The sequence below is a fragment of the Vidua macroura genome, chromosome 1, assembly GCF_024509145.1.
Source record: "Vidua macroura isolate BioBank_ID:100142 chromosome 1, ASM2450914v1, whole genome shotgun sequence".
Lineage (NCBI taxonomy): Eukaryota > Metazoa > Chordata > Aves > Passeriformes > Viduidae > Vidua > Vidua macroura.
This window is the reverse complement of record NC_071571.1, coordinates 8,926,271-8,944,493: the sequence shown is the minus strand read 5'-3', so window position 1 is coordinate 8,944,493 and position 18,223 is coordinate 8,926,271.

The window sequence follows — 18,223 nt, the reverse complement described above, 5'->3', positions numbered from 1 at the left end:
TGGGCAAGTTGTGCCAGTGCCTCACCACCATCACAGTAAAGAATTTCTTCCTAATATCTCTTTTTAACCTACCCTCTTAATCTGCAGCTGTTCCCCCTTATTCTATCACTTCATGTCCTTGTCAGAAGTCCCTCTCCAGCTCTCTTGCAGCCCCGTTAGGAGCTGGAAGGTGCTCTGAGGACTACCTGGAGCCTTCTTTTCTCCAGACTTATCAACGCCAGCTGTCTCAGCCTGTCTCCATGGGAGAGGTGCTCCAGTCCTCTCATCATCTTCATCACCCTCCTCTGATCATCTTCATCACCCTCCTCTGGACTTGCTCCATCAGGTCCATATGCTGACACAGTTTAACAAAGATGAGTCACAAGGGCAGCGTTGAAACCTGAATTTCAAAGTTATCCAGCTCCATATCTGCCAGTGTCACCCCTGGCTGCTTTTGTCCCTTGCCATCTCCAGCACAGTCCCAGGGAATGATGTGGAGAGGCACATCTGTGCTCCAGACCATGCTCACCTCTCACTGAATTTAGGGCTGGGAAAAGAGATGGGAAAGAGCTCCCCTCTCCAGCACTGTGCAGAGACAGGGACAGCAACACAGGTATCTATGTTCACTTTTCTGATGAGAATTCCAAAGTCTTCTGGGACTGTAGGCTGGGATCAGCAGCATTGCTGTCAAAAATGTTTTATAAGGAAAAAAATATTGGAGGGCTTCCACTTAAGTGGCTTCACTTTCCAAGCAATCACTAAGTTCAGGAACAGGTTGCCCAAACTGTTCTGCAGAGGAGAGGGGCGTAGAGACCATCTCTGCAACCATACAACTGAGTCGAAATTCCAGGGAAGGGTTCCCATGAGGGTGGCCAATCTCAAGACCCTCTTATCAGTAATCAGTGTGGGAGGTGTAAGAGCCACAGATTTTAACACAGTGAGGCCAGGCAGATGGGTGCCCACATAGAAACCGTGGATATGGGGATAATCTCAAGAAGAAACAAGACCCTTTAATAAATCCTGCCATATTTCAGACCCCTGCTTTACAGGAGCTGTGTTTAAATTTAATAAGCTGCCCCTTCAGAGCATCCCTTTTCATAACACGCTGCTCTGACACCACAGCTGGCACCGTCCAAACAGATTGACTTGGGGAGGGAAGAGGGAGAAGGGAGGAAAATAATGTGTTGTCCCCACATGCTGTTTTCTGTCTTAATTTGCTACCTCTTGCAATGTGGGTGAGAATTGGCATCCTGATACAGAAGTCTCCTGTTAGTCCCTGGAATCAAAGAGAGCATTAAATAACAGACCTCATCTCCATGGTTTTAAAACTATATTACAAGAGTTTCTCTGTTTAAAATGTATTTCTACTACTGAGTCTAAATATTGATTTCAGGCTAGAAAATTTTGCATGTTAGGATAGAAAGAGAAAAATATGCTGCATTTTCCCATTTTTGACTATTACATTACCTTTTTTGTTATAAAAATCGTAAAAACAGAAGAATTTGTCAACTGTTAGCTGTTCTATATCTTGTTTTTTTTCCATTTTAATCCTGTAAATTTTTGACAGGAACTGAAATAAGCTCTACAGGGATTTTTTGAAGAAGCAAAGTCTATTCAATAGTAATGTAAAATGCAAATTAAATATTTGTTCAGTGTTTAGTCATTCCTCAGAGACTAAAAGAAATTCTTCATCACGACCTCTATACTGACCTTCACATCAAATTAGAAAGTTATAGTGTTTATGTGGTACCATATACACTGTCCCTATTGTAAAGAAGAAATGAATATTTTACAGCGATTGCAATTTGTTTCAAGGATCATTTTCTGAGATCTCTACTTGCTGAAGACTACAATTTACCTTTTTACAATTTCACTTAATGATCTGACATTTGAGACACTTCCTAATTAATTCTGTCGCTGCCTAAGCCAGCTGTGATAAATATAACCTGTGCATACAGGATTACATTGTGGCTTTTAGAAAATGCATCCAGTGAGAAAAGGTGAAGCTTCCATGACAGGACATTTGTGTCATCCATACTGGAAACAGGGAAACTCTGGAGTAGCCACTGCACGGAGGAGCTGGTGTGAAAGGCTGCACAAAGTAAGGATGAGAGCAGAGACTGCCTTGTACTTTCATGGTTTAAGTTGGTTTTTAGCACACAGAACCAGCTGTTTCAGAGTTTGGCATTTGTGGGATGCTTCTTTATCAGTAGTTCTGGAATGGAGCTCCTTGGCTCGGCTGTGGTCAGCGTGAGGCAATCCAGCAGGAACGTGGGGTGCGTAATCCCCTTGGAAAACCAGAGGGAATATCCTGAGCTTGGACAGAGCGTGGGCTGCAGCTCATGGCTGGGTCACAGCTGAGGGATGCTGTGGTTAAAGAAGTCTCAAGCTACAAAAATGGTCTTTGCAAGCCAGCGATGGGGTCATTTTTAAAATGGCTTTGCAAGCAGCAGCTGTGCCAGCCGATGACACAATTTGGAGTGACCACTGGGCCACCAGGCTGAGCAGATTCTTTGTTCTGTGTACAGTCAGCCATGGACCTTACTTATCAGTCAGAATATAGAACAGCATTTTTAAATCTGACAAACACTCCTAAGTACTGCCCAAAAATTATGCACAGCATGTGCAAACTTCTTCTTTATATCTTTACTTCCAAGTAAATATTTCAAGCGTTTTTTCCTCTTTTTGATCAGTGAATTAAAGCAGGGATGTGAAAGGGAAGTTTTTCATGCCACAAGAGTTGGGGTTTTTCCATTAAAGAGCAAAAATATCTAGAATAAGATTATAACAGATCTTGAACTGTTCATTATTTGTAATATAACAGATCCTGCTGTGGAGGAAATAGTAATTGCAACAACTGGAATAAGTCTAATACTTCCAAATTTCTGTTTCTATGGTGACTTCAATAAATATTCTTTTCAAGATAAATTTAGGTACTCAGGAACATAAATGCTTCCTGCCTTCTGTTTCAGACAAAAATAGAATAATGTTTGCACAAAGATATGTTTTAGATACATTTGGCATATTTTCCCCAGATTACCACTTTCTTGGTGGCTATTATTTTTTTCTAGAAAAGTAGCAGATTGCTATAAATACTACTTTATTTAGATTAGAGAAACTGTGATTGCAATAGCAGGATTAGACCTGGTGTGGAAAAGGGAAATTCTGCAGCTTCCAGGGACCCAGAATGAGATAATTTCACTTTTGCTGTGGCTATCACTCACAAAACCCTCAGCAGCAGGAGGAGCAGCCTGGCCATCAGAGATTATTTGGTTGCCTAAATGTGTCTGGTGGCTGCAGACTCAAGCTATGGCTGTTCCCCCTCAGTCTTGGATTCTTTTCTTGTGTCAGCACAGGTGCCCTGCAAGAAGGGCTTTGCCAGAGCAGGAATTCCAACATTGTTTCCCCGTTGTTAAAGTTGTGAGCTTTAACTCTGGTCCAAAGTGACACAAACTTTTTCCCCATCTTTCTTTTCCTCCTGTGTCTATAGAACCAATAACTTTATGTCATGTTAGTTCTTTGATTTTAAACTAGAAGTAATCTGCAACCGGAAAAATAACAACTGTGTTTGGAGTCTTCCATCCGAGAGGGAGCGGGAGAGACGGGGCTGGAAGTGCTGGAGCAGTTGCAGCTGAGTTTGGTTTTATAGTGGAGGTTTCCCTCCAGTGGCTTCTCCAAAAAGTGCAGCGTTGAAGAAGCAGCTGGGGTTTTATGCTGAAATAAGGCTGACTGAAATAAGGTGCTCTCACATCTTCCAAAGCTAACCCCATGCTCTGTTACCCTAGGAAAAAATCCAATGAATGAGGCAAACTGATGTCTACATTGGGTCCTAAGGGAGTTCACAATATCCAACTAACAGGAAATTTAGGCCTGTCCTTCTGTTGAATTAAAAAGTTACTACCCTCCTTAATTTATCCTAATGATGTGCTTTGGTTTTCTCTAATAACTAACAGTTTATATCCCAAGGAGCTTATAATCAAAAATAAAAAATATACACGAAATCAAAGAATTCATGAACAACTACATTTATTCTGTATAATAGAATATTTCTTTAATGTACTATGTCAAAGGTGGGGGGGGGTTTCTTAAGCCTTATGCCAAAATATAATTAAAATAAGAGCTCTGAAGGCAGATAATGATGTCATGTTGTAGCTGTTTGCACGATGTCTCTCCCAAGCCCCGGGGCCTATGGTAGAAACTATACAGGTTCTATACAGGTTGGAAAAGTGGACCAGGAATGATGGCACCCTGGCAGGGAGAAGTGCCTTGACAGGCACTGGAAGCTGAGGCAGAGGGCTGGGAGCTGGCCAGGCTGTGCCCAGAGAGCCAAGGCAACAGACTGATGTTCAGTATCTGGGAAAGAGGTGTCAGTGTGGAAAAAGAAGGGTGAGAGGCAATCCAGGCTGGAGAATGACCTTTTGTAGCCCAGGGGTAGGAGCAGTGTAGGATTGAATTTCTCAAAGGTAATGGAAAGAAACCTGCAAGGATCTAAGTGTGAAAATGCGGTGCCTGGAGGATAGGCTTGCCTTTGGGCATTGCTGGGAAGGGTTGGCTGATAGAGAAATCAGAAATGAAGAAGCATTGAGATTTCAGTAATCACAGCTCAGCCAAATCCCAGCTCATACAATGGCTGGGCTGGGAGCCTGAGTGACAGGCAGAACAGCCTTATCACCTGCCGTGATTAGGAAAGGATGTGGAAAGGAGGAAACATTGTGAGGAAAGATTAAAAACTGAGCAAAAAGCAACTGACCAATGACAAAGATGTGCCAGGGTTTTAGTCTGGACAGCAAAGGTAGGATCCAAATCCTGCTTAGGACAGAATCCAAGGGATCTGCCAGGGTGGCTGCATGTAGGGCCCTGTTACAGTCGCTGTCAGTGTGAGCTCTGGAGCCCAGAGGGGGAATCATGTGGCAAAAGGCAGGTCAGAACTTCAGGATGATCTCCAATATTCCTGTGGATCAGTGGATTGCCCTGACCAGAGCTGCACTGTCTGCTGTAGGTGCTTAGGCAGTAGCTCCAAGGACACAGCTACCTGTGGGTGCTTTCCCCCCCAGGAACCAGTAATCCAGATGTTGTCAGCACTGGGAGGACACTGGGATCAAATCCAATGATGCCCCAGAGAGGACTGGAAAGAGAGATGATAAAGGAGCAAATGGATGTAAAACAGGAGAATCAGTAAGGGACAATGTTCAGTTCTAAAATTTAATGTAGCCTGAGTGAGAAGGTTTTGAGTTCTCGGTGGACTTCTTTGAAGGGCAGCCTTTGTTTGTTTGCTTGCTTTGTTTATCTATTTATTAGATTTAAAACAGACACTTTAATCTAGAGATGCTGTTTTCACTTCACAGCATGACCCATCACTGGCCAGGTACAAGAAATTTTGACCACAGTTTAGCAAAGCACACTGCATGCAACTTAAAGACTGGTCCCTCTGAAAGCCAGGAAACAATTCACACATTTGAATGCATCTAAAGACTTAACTTGTTTTTAATCATAATCACAGAAAATTACTCATTTAAATACTACCAGGGATTATAAGTCTCTTCCCTACGCTCACTGACTTTTACAGCACTTGATTTTTTAGCATTTAACATTAAAATATAAGTGTTATGATTTTTATTTTTGGATGTGCTTTTACTTTGCTCTAGAGCTGCTTAATTCTCTGCCATATCTGGAATGACATTTGCCATGGATGTCAGCCAGTAAGTTTGTGAAAGTTTTTCTGGTTCCCTGGAAACCTTCCCTAACATCCCACCCTGCCCGGAGTTTAGACAATGACACATCTCAGTGTTACATACTTCCCATACCTCAGTTCTGAAGGGATTTTTCCCCTTTGCATATGAAGAAGAGCTGACATAGCCTAGATCAGCTTTTGAGACATTCTTGGAATAGTCAAGATGCTCAGTGTTTAAGAGAAATATTTATTTTACAGTTCACAGCCAAGGGCAGCTGGCCTGGCTCAGAACCCGTTGACTCCATCGGGAATTGGCTCTGGCTGAAGGAAGCTGCTCCCTGCCTGCCAACAGTTACATGGCCAACCAAAAGTGTAAACCTGAGAACTGGAGGATTTGTGCTACCAGATAATAAAAAAAATATGAGTTTATACAGATTACACAAAGAGAACAGTGCTTGGCCTGCAATTTCAGGAGGATTTACCTTTGCCCAAGACTTAGACAGTTTAAAGAGGCTCTGAAATGCAGATCTGGGCCCCAGTCTAGTACACCCTGGGGACAGAAGAAGAGACATATCAGTACCATCGAGTACCAGACTCCAACCTGAGAGACCAAGCAAGGGATAAGCAGCACCTGTGGCAACATTTCCAGAGGATGAGCACTCAGAATGAAAGGAATTAAAGTCAGAATACAAGTTGGTGTACTTCAGGAAAAAAAAACCAACCCACAATATAATAACTGATCTATAATAATAGTCTTCAGGCTTTCTCCATACAGTGAAGTCCTCCTGCACTTCCTCTGACTGTCAGAGAAATTTCCAGCAGATTTCCCAGTTCCCAGCAGATTTCCCAATTCCCAGCAAATTTCCCAATTTCTAAACTTTTTGCTCTGTCTCCTGTTTTCAGAGCATCTGTTTCTTCCAAAATAAGCAGGACTTATTTCTGTTGGTGCTATCCCTTTTACACATGAAATAACCTGGGTAGAACAATAACAACCAGATGTGATATATGATGTATCATAATCTGTAACAGCAACATCTCTCTCCAGCCCAGGAGGGTTATTCCATTCATCAGGTGTAACGAGTGTTCAAGCAGTTTATGACACATACTGCTTCACACAATCTAAATGCAGCTATGTCATTATATCAGATAAATCTTCCTAAGCAAGAATCTGTGCTATCACACACACACACACAAATGGTATCTGTGCTACTCCAAAGGCTCAAGTTTTGCCAAATGAATTCAACTGGGATTTAGGTTAATGGTTTTAAAGACAATTATTCTACACTAACAGTGAGTTTAGGGCTTTCTAATATTAGTTCTGCTCCTGTGCTGGGTCAGTAGGAAGGTTCCGAGGCTGTGCAAAAAGTAGCTCCCATGAGACCCCTGGCAGACAGACTTCGGGAGTGTCCTGCTAACAGCGTGATTTTATTACAAGTTTGTGATATCTGTAAACTGTATTTAGTAATAAAACCTACACAGATTAGAAGTAAAGAGAAGAGACAACGTGACACTTAACAATATTGTGATTTCCAGGCAGGGGTCAAGGTCAAGGAGCATTTTCATAGTGAGATCAGCAGCTGTCATTTCCATGTGCCTATTTCTATGGTCCCCAGCCATACATGATGCTGAAAGAGCCACATATACATCACGAGCAAACTGGTGAGAGCTTCTGGCAACACTCCAAAAGTTGGCTATAATGAGCAAATGACAGCTGGGAACTGGCAAATTTCTTGGTTTCCTTCTAAGATTTTAAAATATGAATGGGTTTTCCAGGGAGGGAGGGAGTTACCAGTAAAATATTTCCCTGGCATCAAAATTGTTAATCTGAAATAATTCAAGCATGACAGTGGTAGTCTGCAAAATCCCAGTTAGAAGAATTTTTAAAACAGGAAAACTGTGAGGAGTAGGGATTAGAATCACTTTACTAACAATATGGAACCATACAGACATATTTATTTTGAAAGGTTATCATTAATGCCAGTCATAATAAAATGCCTGGAGTTAAACATGTAAACTTGTAAAGATATGGAACCCATTGTAATCACATATTGAGCAATGAGCAATGGATTCTTTGATACAGTTTGCCTTAATACAGCTCTATCTAGACCAATAGCATCCTTGAAAATTATTTGATAACATAATATTCATATACTGAGGCAATTGTTTGTAGAAGTCTTGAAGTTAAAATGAAGTGATATAAATTCAAATTGGATTGATAGCTTCAAAATAAATTCCTATTTTAACTTGGATGAGTTACTTAGATTCATAAGCAGAATTTGAGCACTCCAATGCCTAAAAAGCACTGTTGCAAGTCAAACACCTTAAGGAATGGCATCAAGATAAGGTAAACTGACAAAGTGTTATAGGGGAAGGGGCTAAAAACACCACTTCCATATGAAGCTCTCCTATGGAGAGGACTCTGCTGATACAGATGTTAAGGTCAAGCTTTTCTATATTTATGAAATCCTGGAATTGCAGTTTGAGATATGCCCAGTTACTCTTCTCCCTACAGCTGCAGAGCCTCGTGGGCAGCAGATAATGCTGTTGAAGCCTTCAGGCAGCTGAGGGAGGTGACCTTGAAGCTACTCCGCCCCAGCAGGAGGTTTCATCCCCTGAGCATCAATCGGGCACGTGGCCTTTTCAGGGCCGGCTCTGAAGGTGAGAATGGGCACGGAGCACCTTGGTGGTGACCCCCAGCAGGAGCTCAGGTTGCTGCACAGACTTGGTGGCAGTGTGTCCCTGAATGCAGAACATGTAGGGGTGTTGAAGGAAATCTCCAAGGAGAACCCGGTGAGGCCCCAGGCTTTGGACACTGTCAGATTTAGCCAAGGAGGGTTGGTGGCTGAAGGCTAGGCAGGTAGACTTCGAGCTTTGGCTTTGGAATTACTTTTTTATCTCTTTCATGCCCTGCCCGTAGGAAGGAGATAACAGGTTTTTCTCCAGCTGTTGATAAAGTGGCAAAGAAAATTAAAAAAAAAAAAAAAAAAAAAAAAAGAAAAAAGAAAGAGAAAGGGAGACAGTTATATAAAGTTAGACAGACAGAGACACATTACCTCAGCAGCACCAGAATCTGGGCTGAAAAAGAGAGAGAAAATTGTGTTTGTCCTGGAATTAATAACTTTCAGAAGAGCAAATTGAAAGCCCAGTAGACTACAAATTAAAACCCTATCTGTTCTCTCTTTGGGGGAAAACTGATTAAAGGACTGAATCAGAGAGGGACAGTGAAGGACCAGTCACTGAACACACAGGTCTGAAGATGGGCAGGTGAAGATGCTCAGTTACTCAGCCCTGGTACCATTTACTGTCAAATGACAGCAGAAGCCATACAACAAGAAAGACAAGAGATGCACCAACTTCTCTGTGTCCCTGGAAGGTGCCACCAGCCCAACCTGAGAAGCTGCAGAAATGAAGAAGAAAGGGCTGGAGCTGGGCTGAGCCTAGAGGAGATGGTCCCTGGAAGCACCTTGTGAAGAAGGAGAGGAGCAACAAGGGGACTTGTGCCAGAGCAAGCAGGACTGCCGAGCAGTAATGAAACCAATGCCCTCCCCTCAGTGCTCGGACTCAAGGACACACCTGAGCACAGGCACAGTCTCAAACTTGAGGGCTTAGTGGAAAAGTGCTGAGTTTCAATAAGGAATAATTTCTTCACACTGCAGTGATAATTTGCCCAATTTCTGCTACTTGTAAAAGCAGTGATGCTGTCTGTGGGACAGGGAGATGCTCAGGGGGCGAGCGTGGGGCTCCTGCATGGAGCCAACGAGCTCGGAGCGCGTTGTCCCGGCAGAGCCGTGTGAGAGGGGTCTGTTTGGACCATGCCTGTTTGTGGCAGCCTGAGCAGATTCAAATAGCTGAACACTGATGTGGCTGGGATCAGGAGCCCAGGTCAGAGAGGATTAGGAGGAAGGATTTGTGGCAGCCTCCAGCTCTCCTGAAGCAGGCAGCATCTGGGACCCTTTGTCACCAGCTGTGTCCTGTCCTCCTCACGGCCAGGCCAGCTCACTCTTGTGTTCAGCAGTGTCCTCAGAGATTTACCCAAATGGTAAATGTTCCACACTGCCTTTGGTCACTGTGCAAAGCAAAGCACTTTTGAAATGGTTAAAGTGGACCTAGAAGGAGGACACAGGCACTGGTCCTGCTGGAAAGACATCACTTTAGGGGTAATATTGTGTATATTTTTTTCTTCCAGACTTTGCCACAGCTGGAAATAATAAAAAAAAATCCAAACCCGAAACTCCAACACTTTCTGTTTAAGTTGCTGTAAAAATCCAGTCCCTGGGTGCTTTGATAGGAGATAGCCTAATCCTCTTCTTGCTTGAGTAGTCTCTCCAATTTCTGCTGTAGAGCTGACAAGTCCCTTTGGGGTTTATGGTGAGGGATTTTTTTTTTTTTAGTCCGTTTTTTTCTCCTTCTTTTGCTCTACTGATTTTACCTCAAGGGAAATCACTGAGGTTTTGGGGTTTTTTACAAGCAATAGCTTCTTATTTATTTAGCTAAGATATCTAATTCCATTAAAGATAGCTGCTTTAAGGGTCTTTTTAAACATTCCTCCTTTTGCTCTGGATTCTTGAGATTTTACAGCATGTTTTTACCACACTAGTTGGCTTGGATAGTTAGAGTTCCATTACATTTATCTAATAAGCAGGAAAATGTATTTAAACCCTTCGGAGAGGAGAGTCCCAGGGTCTGTTCCACTCCAGTGGGACCCACATCCAGTGTGCTGGGGCAGAGCTGAGGGAGAGCCAGAAGACAACTGGGAACTTTGGCTCTGCACTAACCCTTGCCCCCAAAATGTGTGTGCCTACAAAAGGGTCAGGTCACAAACACAGAGGATAAATAACTGAAGGATTAATAACTAATTGGTTATTAAACTACCAATTCGTTTAATTACTTAATTGGTAATGGATGTGCTGAAATTTTCCTATAAATCAAGATGGTGTCTTCCCATAGCGCTGCTCTGTGTCACATCCCAGAGTGGTGGACATCATAGCACAGGAACAGCTGGACAAAGAGTTACAGGCTGAATTATGCCAAAGGGCAGGAATGTACTGCTCCTCCAAATACCATTTCAGCTGTTCAGTTTTGTTTTCTCTTGACAAACAGGGGATAAATTAATTTCATTATAATGCAGATAGCTGTGGATGGAAGTGAAATAGAGCCTCTTATCTCTGGGAAAGCCCTCGGATGTGACTGTGGCTGTACAAATACTTGCACTGCAAATACAATTACTCAGAATGAGAGGGGATACAAGGAGAGCCACAGGCAGAGGGTGGAGCAGGGCACTTAGCAGACCTCACCCATCTCCCTCTCTGGTGTGTCTAGATTTCAGGGACAGGGAGAAATGTGCTGTCTCAGTGTTGGCTCTAAGGAGAAACACCCTACAGGGTTTAATTTCATCTGTATAAGGTGAAACAAGGCTATTTATTGTGTATTATTCCACACTGTTTCCCTGTCTGTTTGCCTTGTGAAGCAGCATTTTTGGTTTCCTGGTCTGAAAAATTAATGAGCTAAATGCACTGAATGAAGTGCAAGAGATATACAGGGGGAACAGAGAGGCTGACTGGAAACCACTCTAAGAATGGCTCAAGAAATCAGGAGCAGAGTCAGGAACTGCATGAAAACCCTCTGAGTCCCAGTCTCTTAACCCTGAATCCCACCTTGTAAAGGACAGAGTTCTCTTTGTAATGTGGCCATGCATCACACATCAAGCCACTTGTTGCCTCAGCTTTGATTTTCATGTCTATAAGGGCAAATTCCTCCAGGAAAAAAAAAAAAAAAAAAGGTTCTTCCAGGATAATAAGTTCAGCAACCCCAAATGCTCAGGAATTGCAGAAAACCAGAAAGACTCAAAAGAAAGAGATACTGGTTTTTTACAAAGCTGATAAATCAGGCTAATATGCTGGGAAATTCAGCTGTATCAAAAACAAGGCTGAGGTAGCAGCTTACAAAGCAGAAAGCACTTGGCTGATGCCAAAAAACTGTTTCAGTATTGGTTTCCTTTTGACAAGAGTCAGGAACACAGCAACCTCTTCCCGGGGGAAGGCAGACCTCTGTTTTATTTATGAAGTCAGGAACCTGACTGGAGTGTGTTAAACTTTGTGGAGCAAAGCTCCTTATAGGCTCATAAATGGTGTCAGGATTTGGGGGTTTCCTGTGGGTGTTGGAGTTCACTCATCACAGCAAAGTGCTCCATTGGAGCCCTACAAATCAGTTGGTGAAGGCTGCTTTAGGGTAAAGTGCCTTGATGGGATTTCTTCCCCACTGTACTTGGAAGGATGCATCAAGATTTAATTCACTGAATATCAGCATATATTAGTGCAAATAGCACAGCAGCTGGCAGGACTAAATTAAGGAATGGTTATCTCCATTCAGAAAAGCACTGTGCACTCCACAAGATTTAATTTAAATAGGGAGACCTTTTGGGGATCTTTTATAGAGGACACATCCTGATAATGTCATCAAATTATGACTGGATTCTGAGGTTGCAATGTGGTACTTCTGTTACCTGGCTTCTCTGTTTTCTGATCAGAATAAAATATCCCTTAAGAGTGAGATACAGGGTAATGATGCACATAACAATATTTTATGTTACATGCATGAAGCCTTAAATAATTCCAGAATCTGTGTTGGTATAATTAATGTTTAACACCTCTTTAAGTTCACATGTCATTATTCCAGTAAAGGTATTTATCACTAGAAATGCAGTGCTAAAACACACAGTGCTGAGTCCTGCACCAGGTGAGCACACAAGTACACACACAAATACATCCCCTCCAAAAAGGGGCAGCAAAGTGGGAAAAGCTGCACCTGCAGGAAATGCATCCACGTGACAGAAATCCCAGACAGAAGGCAAGGGTCTGATATAAAAAGCATGGTATTTATTTTAAATTAATCTTCAAAGTGTAAGAATACAGCTGTGTCCTGGGGCTCTAATTTCTGATAAGGAAACAAAACTGTGCACTCCCTTTGACAGCTCTCTATCTCTTATCCAGCTCTTGCAAGTGGAAGAAATAAAATACACCAAAATCCCCTTAACAACAGTGTAATTATGTTTATCAAAGTCTGTGTAATTATAGCTACCCTGGAAGATGTATTTATGCCATTTCCCCCACTAAAACCCATTCCTTGTAGCTAACTCAGGACAAACCCTGCATTTAGTCCTGGCCAGAGATGCTCCTACCTGTGCAAAGACCCTGCAGCCAGTTGTGTGGAAGAAGCTGCTGTTTGAGGCACTGAGTAAACTGAAGTACCTTCTGTGTGGGCTGATGCTTAAAAGAGATAAGTATTCCAGTTGTGGATGGGTGTTCCTCTATGACATATGCTCTGGGCTTGCCATGAGATCATAACTTAAATGCAGACATCATTAAGTGAAATTATATGGTCCCACGTAATGTAACAGATCAGATTTTCATAATATTCTCCTCTTGACCATAAAACAAAGGAGTTCCACTGAGGAATCCCAAATCAGGCTTAGATCCCTCCAGTGTTTGGCACTGCCTGAACATAAACTCAGAGGCCTGAAAAATAAAGGCTCTTCCCAAAGATATTCAGAAAAGTGCTGATTCCATTGCTTTAAGACTGATAAAGGCAATTCCAGTTTGCTTCAGCTTCCTAGCTGCTGGGACAGTATCCATCTTCTTGGACTAATAGGTAAAATAGGTAAAAACATCCCAAAAGATGCTTAAGGTCCATATACATGTGGATGTGTATACTTGAATATTTATTTCTGTGAAGAAAGAAACAACTTTAAGGTATTCACTTCAGTGTGAGCAGAAATTGGCCCCAGAGCAGAGCAAGCAGGCTGGCAGGAAGGAGTAGTAAAACTGATCCAAAATACAACTTTACCTGACAGAAAATTGGCTTCTTAAAATTAATGGTCCAGCTCTTCCTGTCTGATGTACCTGCTTCCTCCAGGAACATTCATCTTTGTCAAAATACCTTAATGAAAATATCTTGATTAACTGTTTTTCTGATCAGCTCAGTTTTGTATAGGGAAATAATTTGGTCCCTGTGCCACTGGTCCTTTGTGCAGCAGTAATAGGTGTATGTTCAGTGTTCATCCTTTCCTGTACAAATGTGCAGGTGAACCTTTTTGGATGTGTGGGTTTTTTTACCAATAATTTTTCCAAAAAAATGTGGCCCCTTATACAGTGCATTGTAGGACAGACCTTGTTGACTTCTTGATTTGTTGATTCCTATAAGGTGAAAATTCCCACCCTACAGGGAGGGCTTCTGTAAGAAGCTTCTGGAAACTTCCCCTGTGTCCAGCAGAGCCAGTGCCAGATGGTTCCAGGCTGGATGTGCCACTGGCCAAGGCTGGGCCAGTTAGGAATCATAGGAATGCCTCTGGGATAACATATTTTAGAAGAGAAAAAGGAGTTATTGGGCAGATGCAATTGTGGCCAGAGAAGAGCGGGGTGAGAATATGTAAGAACAACTCTGCAGATACCAAGGTCAGTGCAGAAGGAGGGGCTGGAGGTGCTCCAGGCACCACAGCTGAGGTTCCTCTGCAGCCCTGGTGAGACCATGGAGAGGCATGGCCCCTGCAGCCGTGGGGATTCACGGGGGTGCAGGGGTCTAGCAGGAGACCCATGCCTGGGAAGAAGGCTGTGAACCCCTGGAAAGCCCCTGCTGGAGCAGCTTCCTGCCAGGACTTGTGACTTTGTGGGGCACCCACGCTGGTGCAGGCTGTGCCTGAAGGACTGGCCCCATGGAAGAGTGACCCAAGAGCTGCAGCAGTTCATGGAAAACTGTCTCCCTTGGGAGAGAGCCCACACTGGAGCAGGGGAAAGACCTCTCTCCCTGAGCAGCAGCAGAAACCATGTGGATGAAGGGACTGTAACCCCATTCCCCAACTCCTGAGAGCTGGCAGGGGGAAGAGAGAGCCCAGGAAGAAGGAATGGGGGAGGAGAGGATGTTAAGAGAGAGAGGAGGTCAGGTGTTTTTAAGATTCATTTTACTTCTCATTATCCTGCTCTGATTCTCATGGGTAAATTCAATTAACATCCTCAAGTCAAGCCTGTTTTGCCTGGCTGTTAATCTGTGTGTGATCTCTCCCTGTCCTTATCTCAACTCATGGACCCTTCCTTATATTTTCTCTCTCCTGTCCAGTTGTGGAGGGAATGGACGGAGTGGCTTTGGTGCATGCCTGGCATCCAGCCAGGGTCAACCCACCACACCATGGCTATTTTTCATTTTAAAAAATCCAAAGAGATCAGGGGATTTCTTAGTTCATTTGCTCTGTGAAAGGTAAAAAAAGTGTTCCCAAATAGGCGAGACCTTCATTTATTTGTCCTTCAAGAAGTACAAGACATTTTCAGCATTAGTGCGGAGAGGACCCACTTCTGTTCTGGCTGGGGGAGAGCTGGCCCAGGACAGCCAAGGCCGACCAGCTGGCAGCAAAGATTGCTGAAAAAGAGCAAGAATGAAAGAAAAAACAGAAACAGCCTCACGGATGTCCCCAGACATTTCTGGGTAATGTCTTGCACAGCTCTTAGGGGAAGAGGTTCTCCTTCCCTGCAGTTACATTGGTCCATTTTTTGTTATTAGTATTGTGGGATCTTAATAATAAATCCTCAGTGCTGACCATCATCTCTACCATGAGTGAAGGGAAGTGACAGCAGGTCTCAAGTCAGCTTTCCCCTTTCCCCTCCTCCTTCCACCACCTCCAGCATCCAGAACACATCCTTCCCTGCCAGCCTGTTTAACTCCACACCTACACAACTGCTTCCTGCATAGGCACCAAACCCTTAAAATGATAACAGATGTTTTCCTTATCATATTTTTTAACATTTTTAATGAAAGCTGAGGTTAAAAAAATACATCTATAATTGCTCTGCAGCACTAGACAAACAGCCTTCATGCTCCAAAGGTAAAAGCCTTATTTCAGGAAAGCAAGCACACTGATGGCAAAACACAGACCGCTATCAATTGCTGCTCCCATAAATCACATTTATTTTCCAAATAATAGGAAGATTCATTGTTTTCTGCCAAGAAGTGTCACCTGGTAATAGGAGCCAGTCAAAGCAACAGTAATTTTCATGCCATAAAAACAGTATCAAGACCGTTCACTGAGTAGGATGAATGCTATTGACGGGGGGGAAAAAACCCTATAAAAACAGGAGACAAAAGCGAAGAAATTAAGTAATGATGTATCGGGTGTGTGATGGAAGGTCTGTTAACATTTCCATTATTCAGCTTCCCTCCCTGGATGCCTCCTCTGAAGCATTTATGACCCAGTAGGAAACCTTCTCCTCAAGCCAGGGCTGTAAGGGGTTAATGGTGTGAGACCAGCACTTAGAGAGGAGCAGTTCAAACCATTGTACAAAAATGAAGGGAAATGTCCTGCCCTGGCCTCTGTTTATTGACACAGCAAAAGCCCCAGAGCATTTCACTGAATTGACTTTTTCTGCTGCGAAAAGGCACAGGGCTGAAGGGAGGGGACTGCAGAAGAGCTGTGGTCAGCAGAAGACACAGGGCTGTGGGAGAGAAGACACTGTGCTTACCCCAAATCTGTCCCCTGCATGAGGGGCTGGAAACTACAGGGCCCTTCCACTGAGTCCACTAGCAGTCAAAACAAATAGCACAAGAAAAGCTGAGCATACACATCCTTATTCTCGATATTTACCTAAACTTCTTCCAACAAAAATGCTTTTCCACTATGACCAGATACTTCCAGGCTGCCTGGCTGAGAGGCTGTTTGCTTGTGCAGCCTTGGCAAATCCATGGACAGTTCAGCTGCAAGCAAAGCACCTGGCTGAAGGTCTCACCAGACCAGTGGTGGAGAGGGACCAAGACCCATTGGTTTGCAGCACTTCCATTGTCCACATGCCACAGACATGATTTCATACTCTGACTTCTGCAACGTCCTGAAGGGATGCCCTTTGTCCTCGTGAATGACCACCAAGAAAACAGCCAGCAGGGACAGAAATACAAAGCCTACCTTGAGCACTCCTGCCTGTGTGCAGGCCTCTGTCACTGTCTGGATTAAACTGAGAAGAACAGGGGCCTGTTCTGTAACCTCCTGGCTTTCCAAATGATACCTCCATGGTCTCACTTCTCAGCAGCAACAGGTGATGGCATCATCACCCCCTTCGAGTCAGTGCCAGCAGAAGGCCATCTCAGAACCTCTCCCCTCTGCCAAGAGAGACAGTCTCATCCTGATGACTGGAGTTTCTGAGCACATATAACCCTTTCTAGCAAGAGACCGATGACTTTTCTGGGTGGAAAATACATTCTCATAATAAATGCTCATTGTTAGCAACTTAAAAAACCACATTGTTAAATGACAGACCAAAATCTATCTGCTAAACTAACCTAGGAAAAACTTACTAATTCCTGCATGAACCAGTGGTTGTTTCATAATTGGGCTGGTGGAAACACCTATAGCTCTCTGCCTTTCTCAGCTGACACATCACAATAAAACATGATATGAGGTGACTCATTACCATCGTGTTCTATCACATCCATCTCATAATGCAACCTCAGACTTGCATTACATGAGCTGAATAATATTTTCCTAAGAAATCATGATAGAAAAATCTGTGGTTCCAAGGGAAGTAATTTTACTGATTAAAGAAAATGCCACCACAAAACCTGAATCCTGCTGAGAAAAACAGGGGCTCAGGTGCACCCAAACATCTCCTCCCTGAACACCCCAGCAGGGCTGTCTGCTGGAGCAGAGGCACAGCAGGCAGGGGTCACCCATCACCTGATTCTGTGTCTGCACCAGGGCAAAAACATATTGAGCAAAATCACATTTACAGTGGAACTGGATCTGACCCAGAATTGCAGAGCCACACTCTGGGCTTTGACAGGTCCTGACACAATCTTTTGGGGGCTCAGCTCAATGAGCTGGTTTTGCCTTTGCACTTCAGCTATCACTGTTTGCTGTCCTGTGCCCTCCCATCTCTCTGGATGTTCCTAGCACTGACGTTTCCTCATAACTATTTCCTCAGACATTTAAGATTTCCCAGATGACGTGGATGACCCAAAAACCCAGTAAGTGAACACTTACATGGAGCTGTCCCTGCACAAAAGACGCTGATGGGATCAGGGAAGCTCACAGCCCAGATTGCTACAGATGGGAAATATCTTCTGCATATTGAACAAGGGCTTGGCAGTGGAAAGGCTGTTGCACTGCCAGGGGCAGTGCTGCAGAAATCGGGGACACGTGGAGTGACACCGCCCCGGGCTCCCGGCACTGCCTGCAGGGACGTGTCACTCCAGGAGCACGGTGCCTTCCCAAGGTTACTGGACCCATCTCCCTGGCTGGCAGGGATCCTTCAGCCAGTGCCAGATTTCTATGGGAGCCTGGCAGTGGCCACAGACCCCCAGCCCGGGTGCTGCCAGCCAGGCAGAGGCACAGACAGCGAACGCTTGGAGGAGCAACGAGTGGAGGCAGGAGCTGAGCCTGAGCCAGGAGGAGCACATCCCAAATGCTGCCAGGGAATGTCCCATGATGTGATTTCAGCTGAGGGGGAGGGAAGGTGTGTGGGACCACGCTCTGGAGATACCATCACTGCCATGAGCTCATGGGTTCGCACCCCAGAGCCTGTGAGAGCCTGGTGAGACTGA